Raw genomic sequence first — 25,457 nt, 5'->3', positions numbered from 1 at the left:
TTCTCTTTGGAGGCAGATTCTTTGCCCTCCCACTTTTCATGCCCTTCCGTGTCCTCTTATTTTATATGATCACGGTTAAGTCACGTCAACATTTTATATTATTTTTTTATAGAGATAATAAGACAAAAAGGTATTACGTGACCACACAAAAAAGAGGGCATTGAAAGGCACGGGAAGTGAGAGGGAGAGAATATGTCTCCATTCTCTTTTGTCTCACTAAAAAAATTGATTATTTATTGTACATGGATTAAGCTCAATGAGTTTAGTATATTAAACTCAAAATTGGAATCACACCCATAGAACTTGAATTTTTCTGCTTAGTATATAATTTTGGTTCCTATAGAATTAGAATCAAACTCAATTTTCTACCCTAATTTGGTACTGAGGTGATTTTGAAAAAAGTGGCTATAAAAAAAAGCTAAGAGCTTTTTTATATTTGGTAAACATTCAGTTTCAGCTTTTTTTCACAGTTTTTTGTGAAAAAAAAGCCAAAAACACAAAGCTGCAAAACCCAGCTTTTTTTCACATTTGTTTTACATAAAAGTTTATGAAACACTATAATACTACTTTTTTTTATTATTATTATTCAAAAGCACTTTTACAAAAAAATTTATCAAACATTCTGCTGCTTTATTTCACAGCTGCTTATTCTCACAGTACAATAAAAATAGTTTTTTTTTCAAAGCACAACAATATCAAATTAGCCCTAAGTACATGAAAATGGATTTGGATCCCATTCGGATTCAAATTGTGGGAATCCTACGGATTCTCATGTCTTAGTCATTCATTGTGTATCGTGCGGTCAGAAATCATTTCACTTTTTTTTATTTAAAATTAAATACAAATAGTACCTTATGAAAATTAACCACACAATGTATAAGGAACGACTAAGATGTGGAGAATAGCCAAATGAAAATAAAATAATAAATTTGAAAAAATAAAAAAAACCTAAATTAAAGTTGGACCAATATTAAAAAATGCAGGGTTTCAAAACAAGTCTCCAAGTATATGGACTCACAGTTGAGAGCCACGTTTTTAACATTGCTAAATCTCGCAATTTAGTACTATTTTTTTTTATTAGTAAGTGTACGGTATTATTTGATTCTCGTTGAAGGTAAATTTAAAATATACTATTATTAGCTCATTGTGAAGATTAGCTAAGCCTACGGTATCGTTTGTTAAAAAAAAATAATAATAATATTGCAGAATCTCAGAGGCTCCGAATCCAAAGCCCGCTCTTTTCTCAACCATATTGCCCTTCACAATTGCCACTAACAAAAACCCTTGAAACCTCTCTCAGTCTCTCCAGTACCAACTCTAACGATCCCCTTATCTGTTGATTCTTCAACGATTCCTATTTTTCTCGGTACAAGCATCCCATACAATCCCAACAAGAAGCGCCAATCGATTATACGCAATTTGATGTATGAATTTATGATCGATCCGCCTCTGATTTCGTTAAAGTTTTGTTTTTTGATGTATTATTTGTGTTAACTTTATTTGATTTTTTATGTTTTTAGGTGCCATTGGTGATTTTTATGGCCTATTCCGATGTCCTGAAATTGTTGGTGGCGGCAGGAATTTGGTGTGCTGCGTACATGGCGGTAGCAGTTCTTGCCTTTTGTCAAATCTTTTGCTACGTCTGCGGCTGCTCAGTTTGAGAATTTAGCGGCGGAACTGAGATTTCTGGCCCAGGAGCCACTGCAATGGTGATTCTCAATTCACTGCTTGTTTCTACAGTGCAGTATTTTTTGTTTTCTATATCAAATAGTTAATATTTGCCCAAAATCTGGTTTTTCAGTCTGGTAATTGTTGCTGGAGAGCCCTTAAGCTGCTAAGAATCTCATGTCCGTATTCTTTTCGATCTAATTCGATAGGTTTTCCATGCCACGGGATTCTCTGTGTTAGTTTAGTCGGATAAGTGTTTCGACCTTTCATTATGATTTGGTCGACGATAGTGTGATTTCAGTTTCAGGTTGTTAGATGAATGTGTGTAGGAGATTCTGGGGTCAGATGTGAGGTGTGGGAGTTGGGAAGCAGGGGACTTTTAGTCGTGACTGACTGACGGAAACAAGAGGATGTGGGGAGCTTTATTTGAACTACATTATGCTGTCGTTGTGTCTTGACTGAAGGCTTATCAGTTTGCAATCCCTATGATTTGTATCAGTGAAGGACTGAGTGAGTGAACTGTCAAGGTCGGGATAATTTTGTTTCGATATCAGGCAGTCCTTTGAGGCATTAGACTTCTAAGCCTAATGCGTGTGTCTAGTATGATGTGACTGCATTAACCTTGATACTAGGCCGTCTATGAGTTAATATAGCCCCCATCATTCATGTCAGGATAATTTTGTATTGATACCAGGCAGCCCTGTGAGGCATTAGACTTATATGAAGCCAGAAATTTTAAGTTTTCTTCGTTTCGGGCCTTTGACAGTAGATGATGGATAAGTACTGCAGAAAATGAACAAGCGGTATAGGAGTTAAATAGGTCGAACGGTTAGTAAGCAACAAAAGATGTACATCAACCATTTTGTATTTGTCATCCAGCCACCTTTAGTTATTGCTTTTTTTTTTCAAAACAGAGAAAATACTGTGCAGGTTCAGGGGAAAGCTGTATACTTGTATTCATTCTTATATACGGTGATAGATGTCTGCTCTCCGGAGTTTCTAGAAATCTTTGAAGAATCATTGATTGTTCTATTTCTTAATGTTAGCAATGTATACTGGTCAAACAGTGATTCTTTTGTTGCCGAAAGAGTCTGATTAGGAAAGTTGATCTTTCTTGTTTTGCTTTTGAAGTCATTTTGTGCTGTGAGAAAATAGTATGGATTTGCAGGTGTTATCACAGATGATTAACTTTGACGTGTTCACTTCTGCAGTGTACAGTTCGTTTTTGGTTCAAATTTGATAACTACCTACAATGTGGAGAATGTCATACATGACAGTTAGGGACTTGGATCCATAGGATGGCGGCTAGGCCTTCAAATGTTGATTTACTTGAGACGTTACAGTTGCAGGAACTGTGTTTGTGTGAGAATGTACAAATTTGTCACAATATACTGCAAAACCAATTGTGAATCACGAGAGTTATAATGAAAATGAGCTCCGAGTATTGGTGAAGCAAGTTAGTTTACTTTTTACTGGATTCGTAATGGTTTTGTTGTCATTGATGAAATGTTTGCGCGATTTGAAGGGTGCAATGGCAATTGATTTCATCTATTTTTATTGTCTTTCATTCCAATGGATATGAGACCTTGTGCTTCTCCCTTCTTTGTCATCCCTATTTCTACTGCTTGGGTTCACCGATGATCTCAGCTCATTGTCACTGTCACCACACCGATGATATCCAGCAGATTCCATATCTCTCTATCACCGGAGGCCGCTGCAATACAACCACTATTTAGCCGTTTGTCGCATCCACTGCTATCTCACTTGAGCCAACTTCCCCACAATCTCGATATAACAGTAAGGATTCCCAGCACATGAGGAAGATAAGTACTTGGAAAGTAAGTGTTTGTTGAGAGATGAGTAAGAAACTCTGAAGAACTTGTATAATTCTTGTCGTACGACTTACAAGAACATGATGTATACGTATGTTTGTCACACGAACTACAGCCCAACTATGCTTCGGCTTAGGGCTGATGGCAGCCCTTCTCCCTCCCTCCTAGCCTACCCTCTTTCTCCCTTATGTTCTCCTCCTACCCCTTTATCCCCTCTGTTTCTGCACTCCTTTCCCACATTTCCGGTAGCCCTCCATCCTCACGCGTCTCTTCCCTCCCCCTCTCCTCTTTTTCTGCAGTTTATGATGTCTAATCTCCTCTTTAGTTTGGTTGAGTCTGGCCATTTTTGTTCCTAACGAAAATGGACGAATTTTGTTGCTTCTAAACTATGAAGGGAGTTGGACATGAGGCGTTTCCAATAGCGGCTTTCCTGGGTGCTCGCAGTAGTTAGTGTGTAGATCTTCTGTCGTAGTTTTCTCCCGTTGGGTTGGGCTTTACCGGGGCTTTGCCCTTGATAACTATCCTTCAACCCTTTTGGGCTCGTGGTGGAGGAAAGATTTTTTAGTGCGATCAGCACACAAGGTAGTATACCACGTGTAACTATATAAATAGTGTGATATGTTTGTTAAAAAGTTAATAACTGAAAAAGTAAAATCTCTCACCACTTACATAAAAACACGTTGTATATCACCAGTATTCCCGTCATAATAAAAAATTTCTCGTGGTGGGGCAAGCTACAGTAATGTAGCGACGTGGGTGGCTTTGGCATGGAATCTAATAATTATGGGACCCATTTAATTTATACTCTACTATAGGTTATTCTCTTTTGTCTCACTACAAAAATTGATTACTTGGCATGTTTACCAAAGGGGAATGAAATGATAGGAACGGAATTGCACACATCCCCATTCATTCAAGTGTTTACCAAAACTTCAGGAATCAAAAAACTAGTGGGACCCGCGTAAAATTAAGAATTCAATTCCTGAAAAGGCTGGAGTGGGATTCTTGGGTGGGAGGAGGGATTTGGATTCTTGGAAATTATGTTAATCAGGAATCCAAGTTTTGTATCGGTAATACCCTCAAGCTTCAAAGTGATATTGGGATGGGGGGAGAACGAACCAGGGGATATTGTTTGCAGCCATTGCAGGTTGTACTGATCTACTTCGCATAGTAAGAGGAGCAGAACGTGGTTGGCGATGAGGAGAGTCTTGTGGGTGAAGGGGGTGAGTTGAGGCAATGGAAGGTGAGAGAGAAGAGGATGGGGGAGGAGAGATGGTGGTAGTGGTGGGTATCCTGCAGTTGTTGATAAAGACTGGGGAGAGGCGGAGAGAGAGAAGAGGATATAAATTAGGGTGATTAAGAATCTTCTCAAATATGTGGAAGCAAATAAAAAATATTATTTCATATTAAATTTGTACTGAAAAAAAAAATCTCTCTAAAAAAAAACAAAAATGAAAGAGTAAAAGTTTTACTAAAAATAATTAGAAAATAAAATAGATTAATTAAGCAAGGGTACTTTAGTAATTATATTAGATTTTATTCTGATTCATATGAATTAGTAAACAGTTTATATAGATCAATGTCATTTCTACTCTGATTCCAGACATTTTGGTAAACAACTTCAACAGGAATTTAATTCTGATTCCAGCTCATTCCAATTCCCTCTCAATTCAATTCATCCTTAATTCAATTCCCCTCAATTCAATTCTCCTCAATCTAATTACGGATTAGTAAACGCATCCTTATTGTACATGGATTAAGCTCAATGAGTTTAATATATTAAATTCAAAAATTAGAAGGCTTTTTATATTAGCATCTCACAAAATGTTGAATGCACCCCACATTAAAATTTAATATTAAATGACTTATTTACCCTACTATGTAATGGCAATTTTGACCTTATTAGGTTAAAAAAAAAAAAAAAAAAAAAAAACTATATACACCCCAAATCACTTTTAACGTATTATTTATCTTCTTCAACTATCAAAACCCCTTAGACCCTCCATTGTTGAACAAAACCCTAACCAAGGAAACTACAAACATGTTGATTGAGAAAAATTATTTTTGACGAATGACACACGAAATCGATGTTTCGGAAGCTTCACATGAGGTAAGACTTCATATTTTTTATTGTTTTAGTTGACGACATCAATAATTATTTAATCTTGCCTTTGATGCGTTTTTCAAAAGTTTCTATGTTCGTATTCATCTTTTAGGGATCATAGAGATTATATGAAGAATTAAAACACTAAAATTACCACCAAATATTAAAACCAGACAACATGGGTTTTAATGGTGGAATTGAAAACAACCCACATATACTTTAAATCCCAAGCGACATATTTTGGAAAAATTCCAATTGGCATTTTTTGTCCAAATTAAAAGCTTTATAAGATTTGAGAAATGTAACGACTTGTCTCTAAAAATTATGATTTTTATAATTTTTAAATGTAAATTTACGAAAATGCCCTTCGAGGCAAAATGTTGACTCTTGTTGACTGTCGTGTCATGTCATGTAAGACTCGTTTACTTGGTGTATTCTCATAGTACTCGTCGCTATGAACGCGTGGATGCAACCAAAATGTAATTTGGAATGATAACGAAAATTCTATGAACCTTTAAACGTCAAGGATATTTTGGTAAATTGATAATTAATTGAACATGTGGTATTTTGTCGGACCGTTGGATGAGTGCCACGTGGGGCCACCCCCACTTTTCTGGAACACTCTCTTTCTTTTTCTTCTTTCTTTCGTAGCTTTTCTCTCTACTCTCTTAACTCTCTCTCTCTGGGGTCTTCCTTTCTCCCGTGAAACAAACCATCATCATCACCAAATCTTTCGGCTTGTTGAACATCAAAACCACCATTATCTACATGTCTTCACTGCCATAAACCCAGTTTTGAGTTTTGTTTCATTGAAATCGAACCCGAAACACGAGTTCAAAGAACAAGGTTTTGGGCCGTTACTTCTAGGCGTGATTCAGATAATTTCCAGCCATATTTTGAACTCTAAACAGGTATAAATCTATTCCTCTCGTTGATTAGATAAATTTTCATGTTTGGATCGTTTAATTTGGTGATGAAATGAGAAAGTTATAACGATTTAAAGTTTGCCCAGTTTCCAGCAACCTCCTGCACTTTCGAGTCATTTTCCAGTCAAATCACGGCGAGATATCCATTTTACAAGGTATCAATCTCTTCGTCTCATCAAGAACTATGATTTTCGTTTTTCAATCACTTGATTTCATTGAGTATTGACAAAGTTATGGACGTTGAAAGGTTGCCCAGAAATTCTGGCGAATTTCCCTGTTTTCCCGCGGACAGCCGTATTTCAGGCCATTTTCTGGCCATCTCCGGCGACCATTTGGACTCCAAGTAGGCAAAATTTTTTTCTATACTTCTCTAGCTTCAATTTGGTATATTATGAGTCGAATTTGGTTGAGAAACAAGTGAGATATGGAGCTCTAAAGATTGCCCAGGATAGCTGCAAAATCTGTAGAATCCAGGTGAAGTTCCATTAAGGTCCGCCACTTGATTAGAATAGTAACCGAGTATCCAGTGTGGATCATCACCAAACTTTAATATGTTATAGTACGTAATATTTGAGTACCATAGGAACTTACGGATCGGGAATCCGACGTATGGATCTTTCCGAATTAGACTTGTGAATTCATAAAATAAAACGTTGACCGCCACTTGAATTTGCAATTGACGGAGATCCAACTGTTGGATCGTAATGAAATTTTAATATGTTATGCTAGAAGCATAATGTGGATCTTTGGATGTTATGGATCATAAATCTAAGAAGCGGATCTTCAGATCGAGTTACGTAGGGTTGTGGACCCTACCATCAACCATTGACCGACGGTTGACTTTTGGTCAATGGGTCTCAAATCATTCTAGAACGTCATTGGGGATTTGTTTTATGTAAGTTACGTGTTCTATTGATGAGGATTCTGAGATGTGGTTTGATAATTGTTCTAGGCGCCGATTGTTCGTGACGTCTCGATGTTTGTGCTAGGAAGTTGTAGCGCAGAGTCCAGGTGAGTAGGCTTTTGGTTTTCTATATATACGTATATATGTTTTACATTTTCCCAGAAACTGTTTTAAATAAGCGTATATTTTTAAATGCCATGTCATGCTTGCATTTCATTTTATTATATGCACTAGTATGTATATGCATACTATTGTATGACGCTGCGGAGGCCAGGTAAGTTTCAAGTGAGTATTGTATGATGTTGGTGGTTGCATTGGTTATGGTTATACATAAAGACATGTAAAGCTCATTATCCTACACTCCAGTGTTAGTGCTCCCACCCGTGGCCTAGGGTACAGTCATTCAAGTGTTGTTCACCTCTTGCACCACACGCTCACCTTAGATCCAAGTTTGGTGCAAAGCCCTGTCATACAGACCACATTAGGTGGTTCCGACTCGTAGGTGAGTCACGATTATTCGCACAGCCTTCACGTGATCGTAGCACTTGAGCGTACTTGTTTACACCTAGCTCTGTCTTACAGAGCATAATAGATGGTTCCAACTCGTGTGCAGGCATATTTGATGAGTTATAGGTTTAGCCGTATAGGTCACGTTAGGTGACTCCGGCTGACATATCATTTTATATTGATTCACAACACCTTGCTTACATATTTTTTACTAAGATACTTGACATGGCACATACTTTGATTTTCATTGCTCTCAAGCCTGATTTCTTTATACGTATGTAGTATTATTTTCTGGTAAATTATACGGGTTTTACGATAAGGGATTATTATTTTTGGAAAGAGAAATGGTTTCAAAAGTTTTGTTTTTACCCACTCACGTTTTCTGTTTTTCGCCCCTCCAGGTTTTAGTGCTGAAAATTCGTTTCGACGAGGATTCTTGGCAAATCTCAATATAGGTGGCTACCTCTGAGGGTATGATCCTTATCCACACTACTGTACTTTACTTATGCTCTGATGTCGCGTGTGAAATGGGTTCATTCCCGCTCACAGCGCACTCTTGTCTTTTGGCACTTTTAGGTTTAAATTTATTCCATTTTCCACATCACTATACTTTATGGCTTCGTCACCTTCCAGATGTCGGCCAGCACAGCTCGATTAGGAGTCCTAGTGGATATTACGAGGCGGGGTGTGTCTAGAAATGTGAGGTGTATAGAAGATATGGGGTGCATGTAGAAAATGTAAGGTGTATATTAAGAATGTGGGGTGTAAGGGTATTATGTGGAAGTATGTGGGGGTATATTAAGATAATTTATTCTTAATTGCCCACTGTATAATTTTGGTTCCTATAGAACTAGAATCAAACTCAATTTTTCGTGGAATGTCTAAGTACATGAAAATAGCCTGGGGAATATTAAATAATAAATTTGAAAAAAATAAATAAATTAAAGTTGGACCAATATTAAAAAATGCAGGGTTTCAAAACTAGGCTCCAAGTATATGGGCCTACAGTTGAAAGCCACATTTTTAACATTGTGGAATCTCATAATCTAGTATTACGGTTTAGTGACACTTCTCTTCATTTGTAAGCGTCAGATCTTATTTAATTCTCACCAAAGATAAATTTAAACTACATTATTGTTGAGTCATTGTGAGGCTTAACTCAATCCCACCGTATCATTTGTTAAAATAATAATAATAAAAAAAAGTAAAAACATTTCGTAATCTGGGAGGCTCCGAATCCAAAGCCCGCTGTTTTCTCAACCATATTACCCGATTTCAAAATTGCCACTAGTAAAACCCTTGAAACCTCTCTCAGTCTCTCAAGTACCAACTCTATTGATACCTTTTTTGTTGATTCTTCAACGATTCCGATTTTTCTCGGTACAAGCATCCCATAAAATCCTAACAAGAAGCGCCAATCGATTCTACGCAGTTTGAGGTATGAATTTATGATATCCGCCTCTGATTTCGTTAAAGTTTTGTTTTTTGATGTATAATTTGTGTTATTTTTATGGTTTTAGGTGCCATTGATGATTTTTATGGCCTACTCCGATGTCCTGAAATTGTTGGTGGCGGCGGGAATTTGGTGTGCTGCGTACATGGCGGTAGCAGTTCTTGCCTTTTGTCAAATATTTTGCTACGTATGCGGCTGCTCCTGCTCCCATTGAGAATTTGGCAGTGGAGCTGACAGTTCTGGCCCAGGAGCCACTGCAATGGTGATTCTCAATTCACTGCTTGTTTCTGCAATGCAGTAACTTATTTTTCTATATCAAATAGTTAATACTAGAGTGACTGTCATATACCTGATTATTATTCATTGGAACAAGGTGCTGGTATATCTCTTCGTTAAAAAATAAATCGCCCTTGCAGATTTTGCGCAAAATGCACACCCTTTACTATTTTGCTAGCAAATTCCTTCATAAAACTTTGATTGAGGCACTGTCTTTTCTGTTGGAAAGTGTACTCAAAGACCTTTCCAATGATATATGTAACCTTTTGGGTGACTCGGACAGAGAGAACTGAAATGTGAAGAAGTGTAGAAGCAACAAGACGAATTTACATTTTTTCCTTTAAATCCGCGGCGGAAAACCTGCTCTAATGTCACTTGACGTAGAAAAGACCAAAGGTCTTGAAGAGACAGGGGTAGTAACTGAGAATCACTCAACCAGAGCAACGGATTCGCTCAACGTTGTTAATCGTGGATTCCTCAACACAACCAAACCAAATGCTTGTTTAGGAAGGAGAAATCACTTTCTTCTTAGAATAACTTTTAATTCACTTCTTAATCTTACACATGGAACCCTTTAAATAGGAGGCCACCTTATCTTCATAGGATAAATAACTTAACACCCCATATCTATTCGACATATTTGTGATCCACTATTTGGAATCTTTTCAGCAGAACAAGAAGATTAGAGTCCGAGTGCACAGAATTTTGATTGAAGCTCTTTGTTTGGATGCAGCAATCCAATTACGTCAAATTACAACCCCAATTGCTGGAGGGGTTCAGGAATTTGAACAGTTTTGAACGAAATCAGGTATCTTTTATCCAATTTTACTTCTTCTATGGAAACAATTGTTAAGTTGAATGTGGTGGTTGATTTAAAGAAATTTTTTTCTTAATTGCTTGCAGTGGTGTTAGGGATTTGCTGCATATTTGTGTATTTCAATGTATTTGTTATGGTTATGGTTCCTCTATGTTTCGTAATGGGCCTTGGCATTAAGTTTTGAAATTTTACCTTCGGGAATTTTTCAGGTTCTAATGGGCAGGGCTGCCCCTAACAATGCTCTGACGATTTTAGACACGGAACAGGTTGATTAATCCTCAGTTCAAAACGTTAGGAATAGAAGCAGAGGTTAAACTTAAACAGCATTGTTAGGTAGTCAAATGTAGCCTAATATTTGCACTCTTCTTCAATTAATTATATTGTGAATACAGCTTTGTAATTACATGTAAATCCTGTTTTGGTCTGTAAGTAAAGGTCCCAACTTGGCTGTTTCTTATTTTCTTTTAAGGTTGATTTTATTTTATTTGCCGTTAATTATATTCCTCTATGTTTGTTTCTATTGAGTTATTTACCAAAATTCTTTGTTAATATGATGTGCTCTGCCAGTTTATCAATTTGATAATATTCCATGGGAACTTTAACGAAAAGATCCATGTATTGTTTACTTTAACGAAAAACCACATTTTTACACTAAAAAGTCAATACTGGTACTATTCACTTTACCCTTTATTTTGTCCTTATCGTTAAAACTCAAAGTTTTCAAACATTTTCATTAGTTTTCTATATTTCATTACCTACCTAATGTAGTACTCCCGAACTCTGTTCAGGTTCCTTTTCAGGTTTCCTTTTGAGGTGCTCCGTTCAGGTTCCTTATTTTGTGTATGTTCTTACCTGACATTTGTAAGCTTTTGATTAGTGATGAGAGTTGATATATTTTCTGCGTGTTTATAAACTTATGACATACAATCAGTTTGTTTTGAGTTGGGTTGAAATGATACTGATGGAGCTGTTATGAAGCTCATTTTTTTATAGTTAGGTTGAAAATCACGTTATAGATTCTTTTATTTTGTTGATTCGATTTGTAACAGAGGACCCAAAGAGAAAAAGGAATGAATCTCAAGAGTGGAATAGCAGTGAAGATTGGGAGTAAGTTTGTGAAATAGGAGCAGTTATATGCCATTGTGTCTACCGTTCCCTGCTGAATTTCTTTGTCCAATTTTTTCTCTCTTAGAGTCTCTCTGTTTCCTGTTTGTTTTTTGTTCTGCTTTGGGTTGTTCTTGGCTGCTGATTGTGGTGGTTTTTTTTGCAACCTTGTTTCCTTTGCTGTCAATTGCCTCAGTTGCTTTCATGCTGTTGGTACAACGATAACCATTTAATCTCTCTAATTCAAACTTCAAACTCGAGTACTGTAAAAGTGACTTTCATTAGCTGAAAATGCCCTAGCCTCGTTTGCACAAGGATCAACTTTGAGGTCCTCTAGATCCCTTTCACTATAAAAACCAGGTTTTTGACGTTGAGGCAATGCACTTTCACCACTCAACATCAGGTAATGAAATATTATCAAATTGACAATATTTCGCTGCACACATAAAAGAGACATGGATCGACCGCAAAACAACATGTGGATTACTGAAGTCTCCTATTGATGTATCAAGCAGTTCAATGGAGTTGCCTTCCATGTGTAAACTTCATGCCTAAAAGATCACAACCAACAATCGTACTGAATACATAGAAGTACAAAGAATCGAGTAAATATAAATAACAATGCTACACGAACCACATGTTAGATTTTTATGTGGAATCGGATCCATTTTTTACATGAATTATATAAAATTACGAACTACACCTCAAATCCAAAGAAAACATAAATAAGAGGCTTGGAATCTCTCATATTTGTGTTCAATTCTAAGAATATATATGCACCAACACGAAATATAAGTTACGCCACATAATTTATTTCTTGCCTTGAAGAAGTTGTAGGAAAATCAAAAGATACAATAATGAGAGATAGGTGTGCGGAAATCATTTCCTAATATTTTATCTAGCCTCGAGTAGTGAAGTAGTGACTTCATTAGCCGAGCATACTTTAGAAGAACGACCAGCTTCAAGGTCAGTCAAATCCCTTTCATTGTAAAAACCAGGTTTTAGAGGTTGAGGCAATGCACCTTCACCACTCAACATTAGAACTGCAGCTGACATACTTGGCCTGTCTTCTGGATTTTGCTGCACGCACAAAAGACCCATATGAATTGTTCTTACAACTTCAAGCAGAGCGGAGTCCTTTACTGTTGTATCAAGTAGTTCGAGAGGCCTGCCTTCTATGTGTAGCATCCATGCCTAAAACACGAAAACTAGTCTACTTAGTAGAAGTAGCGGAATCGAGCGATAAGAAATTTTAACTTGACATTTGATGTTGTCACACTCACATGTCCAAGAAGGTTAAGTTTGTGGTTTGGATGAGAGAATCCTCTATTTCTGCTCCCACTCACTATCTCTAACACCAGAACACCAAAGCTGTAGACGTCGGACTTTATTGAGTAGAAACCATCAATTGCATATTCTGGGGACATGTAACCGCTGCAAACTAATGTGTCAAAAAACGTTTTTATACACAAAGAATCTAGACTTTCTATTAGTGTTTTCGAAAATTCTTAAAAAGCAATCATACAATTGTGTTTTAGGATACTTACTATGTTCCGACCACTTTCTTCGTTTCTGCTTTCGTTTCATTTCCTCCAAAGCTTCTAGCCAGGCCGAAATCTGAGATTTTTGGGTTAAATTCACTGCCTAATAAAATGTTACTTGCTTTGAGATCTCTATGAATAACTCTCAATCTAGAATCTTGATGAAGATAGAGGAGCCCTCGAGCTATCCCATTAATAATTTCAAAGCACTTCGGCCAGTCTAACAACATCCTTTTTCTTTGATCTGCAAAATATCGTAGTTCATAATTGTCAAAAAATTCATCATGCTAGCATAAGCGAATTGATGGAACCAAAGTTTAAGGTTTTTGAGCGGTCAAACCAAAAATAAAGAAGTCTAAGCTCTTGTTAGGCATGAACTCGTAGATCAGTATCATCTCGTCTTCTTGAATGAAACATCCAAGAAGCTTCACTAGATTCCTATGCTGAAGTTTGGCAATAAGTTTAACTTCATTCTTGAACTCGTTGAGTCCTTGTCTAGAACTTTTTGAAAACTTTTTCACTGCTATTTCTTGTCCGTCTTTCATCGTACCCTAAAATCCATCAGCTTATGTCCATCATTCCATATTATGACCAGAACTACATATCTATGCAACATGGTAACAGTTAAGGACTACCTGGTTTTACCTTAAATACAGATCCGAAACCGCCTTCACCAAGTTTGTTTTCAATTGAAAAGTTACTGGTTGCAGAAACTACAGTCATCAAGTCAAATAACGGTAATTCCATATCCTCCTCTTGGCTACGTCCCAATTTTCCTGCAAAGACGCAGTAACAAGGGGTGAAAAAAAAAATTCCCTATACAACTGAACTGTAGAGGGGAAGAATAGTACAGCCAACTTACCACCTTTTTGGTGCTGCTTCTTCCAAACATAAAACAGCAGGGCAAGGCCTAGGATCAGCAGTCCGGTAGACAATACAGTAGTGCTTATTATGATTCTCATTTTCTTTACATTGGATTCAGAGTATTCATGATCTACGAATGATATTTTTGAAAACAGAAAATCTATGAGTCGGAGAGTAATAAATAAAAAAATAAAAACTGTATAATGCCTATCATCCAACTAATACTTGCTAGTTTGTGAGACAATTCTAAAAGAAGATATTGCTAATTGTGTCAAAATTCAAGGTTTAAACTGTTGGAAACAATACAACGTTTCACTTCATTATGTCTTGACTTTGTTTCAAGCATTTGGTCATGAATAAATAAATGCATATTCACCAACAGGTGTTTTTTGCATACCTAGTTCCGATGCAGCCATTCTTATATAAATATCTTGCCCGTTCTCAGCAAAGTATCTTATATCAATTAGATCGCCGTACCACAGCAAGCACCCGCTTCCTCCATTCCGAACTATCTAAATTTGTATAAGCTGTGCAGGAGCAAGTCTTCATGCACACCATCTCACATTCCTTGAGGTTCATACTTCTGTTAAGCCAGGATTGTTCTGTGCTAGGCAACTTCACCCCCGAGTACTTTTGGAACACATCTCCGGTGCAATTTAGAGGAGTCTTTCTCACACAGCCATTATACCAATCTAACATATCCCATTCTTTCGGAAACCTTGGTGTAAATCCTTTTAAACAGCTACAAACCGGGGACTTTTCCATGTCACATGCACCATGTACACCACATAATGCATAGTTGTCACAGTATCAGTTTGGGCTGTTAGGTAAGGAACCCAGCCTTTGATTCTATCAATCCATGTGTAGATGTGCACTCCATCTGAGGTTATAACCACCCTCGTAAGGATTGAGTTGTTGTGAAGCTTGTAACTCAAGTACATTTCATCATGTTCAAAAACAAGATCGTATGTGTATATAGGGTTTGGATTTAACTGAGGCGTTCCACTCAACCGGAGTCCATTCCATGGTCCAGACCGAAATTTAATGACCGAACCTTCCCTCACAAATATTTCTGCATATCCTTGGGACCAAGTTGAAATGTACAATTGCCTTGAGAAGGATCCTGAGGACTTTTCCACGATCTAAGCTGCCAATTGAAGCCTGTAACTGTGTTCCTACCAATCTTCGAACCTGGTAAGAATGTATCAACAGGGTAATCAAAACTTTGCCACAGAAAGTTCCCAGGGTCATCATCACTTCTATCTGCCACGACAAGATTACCCGAATCCAAAAGACGTGCCACTGGACTCTGTGCGGTTCTTGATGTATTGGAGGACCAGACTGTGCTCATTTGTGGTTGAGGACAAGAATTCCGGGATTGGTGACCTTCAGAATGCCGGACTTATCAGTGAGTGGCGTGTCTCTGTTGGCAACCCATACTATGGTTGTCACAGATATCTTGTACTATATCCCCACGTACCGTCTATTAGAAGCATCAGGACTGAAAAATCCTAGCTCAAACGTACCGCCATTTGAAACTACAGTCTCACCTTCTCTAATGGATTGAAATGTACTCATGGCGTCATCAGCTGTGGAGAATACTGCTGCGACGATGAGCAGCAAAGAAGAGTAGAAAAGAAGCAAGCACATCTTAGTTGAAGCTTTTGACGGATTTTTCATAAACTTCATGGGAAAGCACTGAATATTGAAGGTTTCAATCGTCCGTCTATGTACTTTCAATTAAATGTTTGTCTGTCATTTGAACACCTTATTGAAATAAACATTGATACCTTTTCCTGCAAGCAACCAATCATTTTCGAGTTCCTTCAATATTGTTGAATAGTAGTCATTGTTGAATAGTCGGGTGCGTGGGAAGACAAATTGTTCTCCAGTGTGAAACTGGGAAAGTCGTAGCCAGATATTTCACTATGACAATTAAGATTGTTCATCTAGTAGAAAATATCCGAATTAATATGTGGTCATCCAGTTCCCTCAGCTCAAAGGAAACTTAAATGTCTGATTGCAGCACTCTTTCGCATTTGACTTTAATATACAAATGGTAGAAAGTATCAACGAGAGCATCTTTGGCAGGCGATAATATTCCCTGTAACTAGTTGTATATCTCGTTGTGTCTATCTTCCTAATCACGTTAATTTTTTCGTTTCAAAGTCAATATGCTACACATGTAATGGATTAATTTGGTACTCTTGTCATTTTCTTTAGTTTATACTAGCAAGTGTGCCCGCACAATGCTGCAGGTTTTGAAACTACATAAACATGTAAATGTTTTAAGTATATATGATAAGTAATACTACTTGTTTACATGTGAAAATCTATTTACAACCCTATCCACAATAAGAAACAATGAGTAGTGTTGAATTTCCTGAATCTAATGGGTTTGTTCCTTCACTTTGTTCCTCCTCCTTTCTTAGAAGTTAATGTGAACAAATGACAATTGGATTTGTTATAGGATGCTCTTGCTAAAGATCAGAACAATGAAAGGAATAACATAAAGTTAGATAACAAATGCATAAATAGACAGATGGTGTTCTAGAGAAAGGTCTCTATCTTGATATTCAACACAAAATTTCAAAACTAAAGTATTTAGTATATTTAAACATGAAAGAGCGCTAATTGCATGAACTAATTAAGCTTGGAAATGGATTCAAGTAGATAGCCGATTAAAATTGAGAACGAAATTCATCAACAAAGTTGGAGCCGGTCTTTGGAAAATGAAAATTGATTCCATTGTTCCATTGTGTTCACTCCAAACGCTGCAATGCCCGAGTTTTTTCCCTAGACATTCTAATTAATCATTATTTAACCGAAAAATACAATTCATAGAACAATAATTACATAAAACAGAAAAAGGAATATTAAAATCATGGGGTTACCTGAATTCTAGGGTCCAAGGGTGATAGCTTAATGGCACCAAATTGAAATCGTAAATCCAAAACCCAATCAAATGATAAGGAAAAGAAATAAAAATGTTACCTTCCTGAGAATAAGGTCCAGAAGCTGCCCCAGATTTTGAGTCGCATAACTAAGGTTGATTACTGCTAAATGCAAAGAAGAGAAAATACATGTTATTACCTATAATAAAAAATAAAAAAAACCACAATAACCAATAGGGTTTCGCTCTAATATGTTATTAATTAATTTACACAAAATTAACTGAAGCAAACAAAATTTGAAAACAGGGCTAACCATCGAATTGTCGAGGTTTGAGCTTTTTGGTTTCAGGTTTGCATGTTGATCTGCTTACTTTGTCACATTCAACTCTCGAGCTTTTCAAACGCATAAATTACCTGAACTACCACAACAATATATATATAATTTCACAAAATATATGAAACCTAGATCAAATTTTTTGATAAAAACTAAGAATAACTCCACAAATTACTAAATTGTAAAAAAAATTCAGAATCCAGATTAAATTTCAACTTTAAAAACCCCAATTCGGACAATATACCCACAATACCTCCAAAGACGCTCACCTTCACAGAATGAACAAAAACTGCCCAACTCAGTTGGACATTCCCTTAAACCACTCCAACATAAACAATCATGCTTTTAGCGCAACACAAACCGTACATGACACTAAAATATGGGGATAAAATTTGAAATTTGAAGCAGACCCAGAACCCTAAATGTCAACCTCAACGATTCAGACTCGCTAAATTCTAGTGTTTCTTCAGCTTTTCTAATAATGTGGTAGTTTCTGTGTGAGTGTGTGCGCTGAGAGAGAGAGAAAGATGTGAGCTGCAAAAAACCTTATTATTTATATCAAAGGGCATGTAAGAAAACATGCATTAGGAAGCAAAGTGATAAATCTGTCTCTCATATACACATCCTTATTATGCTATTGAATTACCCAGCTACTACTCATCATCCAAGTTTCAACTCAAACTCTGCTGAATCATATATGCCTTCACGCTGCAGCCACACGAACTGCGGTCTCCTTAACTTCTTCAGCCTTTCCCAGCAAAATCACAACTATGAGACAGAAATAGGGGCAACTTTAGGATTAGGAACACATAATTATTACAAAAGTCCAGCAGTGAATAACATAACAACTTTGATCAGTAAAATCAAAAGGAAATAATGAACCTGAGCCTTGAACACAATCCGTCCATCTTCGCCATCCAGCTTCGAGACAACAGTAGAGGTGCTTATGCCTGTTTCAGTAATATCGACTTACTATTTTCAACAACAACTTCATTGCTCTTGAGACTCTTAGCATTTGTGTTCAGAATATGAATAGTTGTACCAAATAACTTGCAAAAATTAGAACAAAATGCTGAAACTTGATGCAAATTAAAACCATGGCTGTGTTAGTGACGGAAAAAAAATACTAAAAAAACAATGTCAATCACAAATATATGAACCTAGATCAATTTCTAGATAAAACGTAAGAATAACTCCACAAATTACTGAGTTGTAAAAAAAATTCAGAATCCCAGATCAAATTTCTTGATAAACTTTAAAAATCCCAATTCGGACAGTATACCCATAATACCTCCAAAGACACTTAATTTGCATTATTCACAACAAAAAAAAAAGAGTATACATACATCAAGTTTCGCTCTTAAATTCGAAGGAGGACAAAATTAGGATTAGAGTTTTACGATTCTAACCCAAATTTGGCCAAATTCAAGCCTACCATCAGCAATTCCAGTTCGTACACCCGTCAAACCACCATCACCCAGATGAATGTTAAACATGCAACACGAAAACGAATCAATTCCCTAAAATTTCGAAATTGGGGATGATCTGAATATGGTACTAAAACCTAGAATAACTTACCTTGAGTACAGAGGATTTTAGAAAACGACGCCATTAGAGGCCCATAATTTGACGCCGCAGCGGCGTGGCGGTGGCGGTGGTTCCGCTGCGAGTGATAGCGTTCGAGAAGCAGGGATTTGCTTGGTCGACAGAAAGCAGAAAAGTTGAGAGATTTCTAGTGGACACCAGGGAAATAATCGTCATCTTACTGTGCAATATAAAAAAAAAACCTGACTTGAGAGCAGCTGAAGGGGGAAAAAATGGAAGACCACTGTAGAATTAACAGTAGCCCCTTTTCTCTTTCTGTATATACTAGAACGCATTAGCCGCGCGTTATTGCGAGTTTTAAAATTGTGTCAAATGTTTTGTTCAAACAACGTAAAAATGATTTGAGAGAAAACTAATACTGTTTATACTAGAAATGTTTGAAAGATTGTTCAACGCATAGAATGCGTAAAAAAAAACTTTTAAAATTCATTGTCATCTATTTAGAAAAGAGGACTGCAACATAGGACATGGATTCTGGGTTAATAGCTGCTGGTATCCTACTATTTACATGCAAAAAATATTGCAGGTAGACATTTCAATTCAGTGGTTTCTAGCTTTGCACTGCCTGCAACAGTTGCACATAAAATATTACAGGGTTGTGTGCTATTTACATTCAAAATATATTGGCAACATTGTGCTATTTACATGCCAAAAAAATATTAAGGCATTTAGACCATGTTGTACTGTTCAGTTGGCAAAAAAATATAAAGAAACATTGTCTGTGGATTTATTAAAATCCATAATAACTGTCTTGTTTCTCTTCAGCAAAACATGAAGCATTTGCATCAACCTTCTTGACTGTTGAGAAAGCAATCCAGGGAAAGGAAAAAAAAAAAAGTAAAACATAAAAACGAATGATAGAATGATGCAAGAATAAAATTATAATCTGGAAAATATAATATAAGACGGATGGTCACCCAATATTTTTTTGGTGGAGAGGTGTTTTTTCCTTAACCAGTTGGAGAAGATCTTTTCAATAACTTGATAGGAATTTCATCAAAATCTTGGCCACTGGCTTCCGAAATTTCTTCCATATCACTGTTTTAAAAACAGAGCAAACGTTGAAAAATAGGGATGCCTAATAAAAAATAAAAAATTAATTTAAACACGGCAAAGATAGTTGTTCACTAATGTATTACCTTTTTTGGCATCGAAAAAAAGCGGTCTACTGACTGATTCCCTCTTTCTTTTATATGATTGGGCACTTGTATCTGGGGTAGAGGTAGATGATGATAATGTAGTGGAAGGCATTGATACTTGTTTGAAAAGAGTCTGCGGAGCTGCTGGTTGCATGGACACATCTTTAGAGACATTGTGGATGAGAAGATCATTGAAGTTCATGTAATTTTTTAGGCTGCTGAATCGGAGGTGAAATTTTTTTTTCTGCCCTATCAGTCTTAAAAATTCATTTGACAATTGCTGTTGATCCGCTAATCTCTGATTGAAGACCAAATTTTTGCGGCTTGCACTAAATAATTTTTCCCCGCATTTACCAATTATTAAAGCACCGGTTTCATCAGTTTCATCCTGAAGAACCAAGTTTACCTTGTACCTATGTATATAAATGCAAGTTAGTTGCTGTAATTCAATTTATAACAGCAAGAAAAATTGATAATGCAGTTGATGAACATAAACATTATTCATAGTTGATTTATTTAATCAGAAAGATATCATTGATTGAGCTAAATGGAAATATATGTTTTGTACATAGTAAGTGAAATGGTAAATTTGCTATATATATATATATATTTCACAGGTGAGGGATTAGTTATTAAAGCACTGATTTCATTAGTTTCATCCTGAAGAACCAAGGGTACCTTGTACGTATGTTTAAAAATGAAAGTTAGATGTTGTAATTCAGTTTACAACGGCAAGAAAAATTGATAATGCAGTTGATGAACAAAAACAGTTATTCATAATAGATTTATTTAATCAAAAAGATATTACAAATAGAGCTAAATGGAAATATATGTTTTCTACATAGTAAGTGAAGTGCTAAATTTGCTATACATATAGTTCAGAGGTGAGGGATTAGCAAAACTATTAATAACCAAATAATTATTTTAAGACAAAAAGGAAAATACCAAGGAGTTGGAATTTGATTTGGGTGTTTGTGACAAGTTAACTGTCCAGTTGGATCCTTATGCATTTGCTTGACACAGGTTGGGCAAGCACTGTACCACCAGTCATGCCTTGTGTCAAAACGTTTCACAGATGCTTCACACAAAAATGTATCATCCTAGAAAATATTTTAACCAAGATTTGCATCAGCAATGTTCATGATACATATGTTTTGTTAAAAATGCGAGAATCCAATGACAAAATTTTAGCCAAAGAAAATAACATGTAATTAGTTTGTATACCCTGTGTAAATCTGGATCCAAAAAAGCCAACTGATCAATTGTCATTTTTTTCGCGGTCTGCAAGATTTCGGCTTCATTTGCTTGGTTCGAAGATGAGGGCAATATTCTGAGAGAATCTGCCGACTGGAAAACCTGCAACATTTAATATGCAATTTTATCTCGATGATATTGCAGAAACAAAAATTTTTGCATTCCAAAAATATTAAACAAAGATTCAATTTGTTTTAACATTATTAAATATGCTCACACTGATTTGTATGAGTTTATTTCTGTAATGTCTGGGTCAATGAAGAAAAGTGAGGAACCAATGTTGTTTAAGATAACATTGTCTGCCTATGAAGAAAACAATGAATAAAGTGAAAACCAACAATTAACAAAAATAAAAATTTATCAATACAATTTAAGTACCTCAATGTATTTCAAATTGAGTTAGTTTTTACAAATTTTTAAAAAGTAGCACAAAAAGAGAATGATTGTCACATCCCGGGCCCCACCACAACCTGAGCTCTACTCCACCGTAGCACGATATTGTCCGCTTTGGGCTTACTATTCCCTCATGGTTTTGTTTTTGGGAACTCACGAGCAACTTCCCAGTGGGTCACCCATCATGGGATTGCTCTAGCCCCCTTCTCGCTTAACTTCGAAGTTCCTACGGAACCCGAAGCCAGTGAGCTCCAAAAAGGCCTTATGCTAGGTACAGATGGAAATATACATTTAAGGATCACTCGCCTGGGCGATGTGGGATGTCACAATCCACCCCCCTTAGGGGCCCAACGTCCTCGTCGGCACACACGCGGCCAGGGATTGGCTCTGATACCATATTGTCACATCTCGGCCCAGGGTGGATCACTTCCCGAGCCCGTTCCACCACCGTAGCACGATATTGTCCGCTTTGAGCTTACCATTCCCTCACGGTTTTGTTTTTGGGAACTCACAAGCAACTTCCCAGTGGGTCACCCATCATGGGATTGCTCTAGCCCCCTTCTCGCTTAACTTCAAAGTTCCTACGAAACCCGAAGCTAGTGAGCTCCCAAAAAGCCTCGTGCTAGGTACGGATGGGAATATACATTTAAGGATCACTCCCCTGGACGATGTGGGATGTCACAATGATAATTTATTAGTTCGTATGATAACAGATGAATGTATAAGCAAATGTTGTAATTAACAATGCATGTGTATCTATGTAATGAAAGTGTGCAGGCAAAGATTTTTCTAAAGAAGGTGTCTGGACCTTAGCACAGCTTCCAAGAGATTGGCACTTTGGATGTATATGTTTGGTAGTTGGGCTCTTGCTTGTCTTGTGTGCTGCAATAAGAGCTTGAAGTTAGTTCTGAAATATGCCTTTGTGGGGCCTTAGGTGTAGGCCTTGAGGCTCGCAATCAAAACTAACTAAATGCTTAGGCGTGCCACTGCTATCTCAGTATAGCACATGTATAACAAGCGTGTTTTAAGTTGATTACTTGCGTTCCAAGTTACTCAAACTTCTTGTTATCAAAGGATTGTCATGGATGAGCTAAGTCTGTATTAAGTTCTTTTTCTTGCCTTGTAAACAAGGACTTTTAGTTCATAATCTTGTATGTTCGAATGGAGGGAGTCCAGAGCCTTTTAAGTCATTTGTTTGGTTCCAAGTTGCTCTTAGTGAAAATATATCCATTAAGTTAACCAGATCCAGATGCAAATGGGACTCTTAAAATAGAAAACAGGTGGAAATGACTTGAATATATACTGAAAAATGCATTAAGCAATAGATCTACTAATTTAGATGACAAACTAAGAGCCTCAGGCAAGATTTCACCTTGTCTGACAAGGTTGAACTTCTTGCAGCCACTTTTCTTTGATTTTACAGAGGCTGTAGACTAAAAATGATGGATGGTAAACAAGTTTACACAAGAGGATCGATACTACAACATTGGGAATGGTAGCAGAGTTTTTATACTAGACAAAAGATAGTTTTTCTAAGGGAACTATTGCTAAAAGGACTGAATCTTGGTTGATTTCAGCTTGAAGGGTACGAACTGGCTTGAGAGCAAAGTTTGTATGTTTGTTTGTTTGATTGGTTTAGTGTCCTTGTCTCTGGGGCCTATCTTCCCTTTTATAGGCAATTTGGCCTGATTGTTGTAGTTTTTGCTCTTACCCGAAAGCACTGGAAAGATAGTGAGTCATCAGTTTTTTACTTGTAATGCCACTAGAAAGTCCCTTTTGGCTGATAGTAGGTTGGTCTCCATCACTTGTCACTTCCATTATGGACACATGGCTTTTGTCTTGGCTGAGAAGGCTTCAGCTTGTTTCTGGGCTCGACGCTGGGCTTCGGGCAAATCTTTATTTATTCTGGCATCTTTGAGCTCCTCCTCATTCAAGCCCACTATTCAAATACTAACCCAAATAGAAAGAATAACAATATTCAAATTAAATTAAATGGCAACATTTAAGACAAACTGTATAATAAATTTATTAGAGAATGATGTAAAACTGATTATTATTTTTTGATATTAAATACCCCGGTACAACTTCACTTCCAAACTTGTAAAAACAGCACTAACCCGCAGCAACAAAGCTTCTAGCGACAGAGAAGAAAAGTTCTTTGCAACATTTCCCCAAAGTGTAAATTTTGCCTCTTCTAACTGCAATTCGAAAAAGAATTTTAGCACTCAATTTAAAGATTTTTTTTTTTAATTTGGCTAACAAAATATGGAGTCATTGTTAAAATGATTATATAATTATCAAACAACATACAATTATTAGATGGTATTTTAATTTTTTATGCAGTGGGTAGAATGAAAAGTAAATGAAAAAAATTACCTCAGATTTTCAACAACGATGTCACATCTGTGCACAACTTTTTCATTGACCTGTTTTGGTTCTAAGCGTTGCATTCCCTTCACATGACCCACCACATCTTGTAATTTAACAAACAAATGTGATAAGATGATTAGAAATTGTTGAATGACACAAACACTAATGTTTTTATATATATATATATATATGTCAATATATAGCATTACTTGCCAGTATATCAACACGATTCAACCAATGATAAAGCATATTGTAGTCTTCTAAGAAAAATCTGTGGCGAATAATGGTTGGAAACTCATTTGTAATTTTCTTGAAAACTGTTTTCACCGTGAACACAATTTGGCTATCATTTGGCACCACTCTGTATTCGGCCTTCCTTCTATTGATGCGAAAATGTGTGTAGGAGCTTCTGGGGTCAGATGTGAGGTGTGGGAGTTGGGAAGCAGGGGAATTTTAGTCGTGACTGACGGAAACAAGAGGATGTGGGCAGCTTTTTGAGCTGCATTGCTGTTGTTGTGTCTTGACTGAAGGCTTATCAGTTTGCAATCCCTACGATTTGTATCAGTGAAGGACTGAGTGAGCAAAGGCGTTAGACTTCTCTGCCTTACTGCATGTGTCTAGTTTGATGTGATCGCATTTACCCTGATACTAGAGCGTCTATGAGTTCGTAAGCGTGCCTAGTGCTCCAACAGTCAAGGTCGGGATAATTTTGTTCTGATACCAGGCAGTCCTTTGAGGCATTAGATTTCTATGCCTAATGCGTGTGTCTAGTATGATGCGATTTGCACTAACCTTGATACTAGGCCGTCTATGAGTTCATATAGCCCCCATCCCTAGTGCTTTAACTGTCTTTTGTATCGATACCAGGCAGTCCTGTGAGGCATTAGACTTATATTAAGCCAGAAATTTTGGGCTTGTTTTGTTTCGGCTTTGACCATAGATGATGCATAAGTAGCACAGAAAATGAACAAGGGGGACAAAAGTTAAATAGTTCAAATGGTTAGTAAGTAACGAAAGATGTAACTCAACCAATTTGCCTGTATCATCCAGCGAACCTTTAGGCATTGCTTTTATTTGTCAAAACAGATAAAATAGTGTGCAGTGATTGTTCTATTTCCTAATGTTAGCAATGTATACTGGTCAAACAGTGATTCTTTTGTTGCCGATAAACTCTGATTAGGAAAGTCGATTTTTCTTGTTGTGCTGTGAGAAAACAGTACGGATTTGGAGTGGCATCACAGATGTTTAACTTTGACTTGTTCGCTTCTGCAGTGTACACTTCGTTTTTGGTTCAATTTGACAACTAACTACAATGTGGAGAATGTCAGACGTGACGATTAGGGACTTGGATCCCATAGGATGACGGCTAGGCCTTCAAATGTTGATTTACTTGAGACTTTACAGTTGCAGGAACTGTTTTTGTGTGAGAATCTACAAATTTGTCACAATATACTGCAAAACCGATATGTGAA

At 36.8% G+C, this 25,457-nt stretch overlaps 3 long non-coding RNA genes and 1 pseudogene across 4 annotated transcripts; 1 reads left to right on the top strand and 3 right to left on the bottom strand.

Moving 5' to 3' along the window:
• The first annotated feature begins 1,191 nt into the window (after window positions 1–1,191).
• Window positions 1,192–3,192, top strand: LOC103952328. The gene is made up of 3 exons (XR_667890.3): window positions 1,192–1,424; window positions 1,521–1,709; window positions 2,880–3,192. It is a non-coding gene; the product is annotated as an uncharacterized LOC103952328 (long non-coding RNA).
• A 9,000-nt stretch (window positions 3,193–12,192) lies between these two features.
• LOC103952327 lies at window positions 12,193–15,834 on the bottom strand (annotated as a pseudogene).
• Window positions 15,835–16,656: 822 nt separating this feature from the next.
• LOC125476474 lies at window positions 16,657–18,947 on the bottom strand. Of its 2 annotated transcripts, none has more exons than XR_007257740.1 (4): window positions 18,634–18,947; window positions 18,107–18,174; window positions 17,204–17,992; window positions 16,657–17,055 (listed from the first exon to the last, which is right to left on the bottom strand). It is a non-coding gene; the product is annotated as an uncharacterized LOC125476474 (long non-coding RNA). The 2 variants fall into 2 exon arrangements; XR_007257739.1 differs by having other exon boundaries at window positions 16,657–17,052; window positions 18,634–18,944.
• Window positions 18,948–23,616: 4,669 nt separating this feature from the next.
• LOC125476496 lies at window positions 23,617–24,153 on the bottom strand. The gene is made up of 2 exons (XR_007257754.1): window positions 23,992–24,153; window positions 23,617–23,813 (listed from the first exon to the last, which is right to left on the bottom strand). It is a non-coding gene; the product is annotated as an uncharacterized LOC125476496 (long non-coding RNA).
• Between the last annotated feature and the right edge of the window lie 1,304 nt (window positions 24,154–25,457).

The sequence above is a fragment of a genome, unplaced genomic scaffold, assembly GCF_019419815.1.
Source record: "Pyrus x bretschneideri cultivar Hongxiangsu unplaced genomic scaffold, Pyrus_bretschneideri_v1 Contig19, whole genome shotgun sequence".
In the NCBI taxonomy this organism is placed as follows: Eukaryota; Viridiplantae; Streptophyta; class Magnoliopsida; order Rosales; family Rosaceae; genus Pyrus; species Pyrus x bretschneideri.
This window is presented reverse-complemented; position numbering and strand designations above follow the sequence as displayed.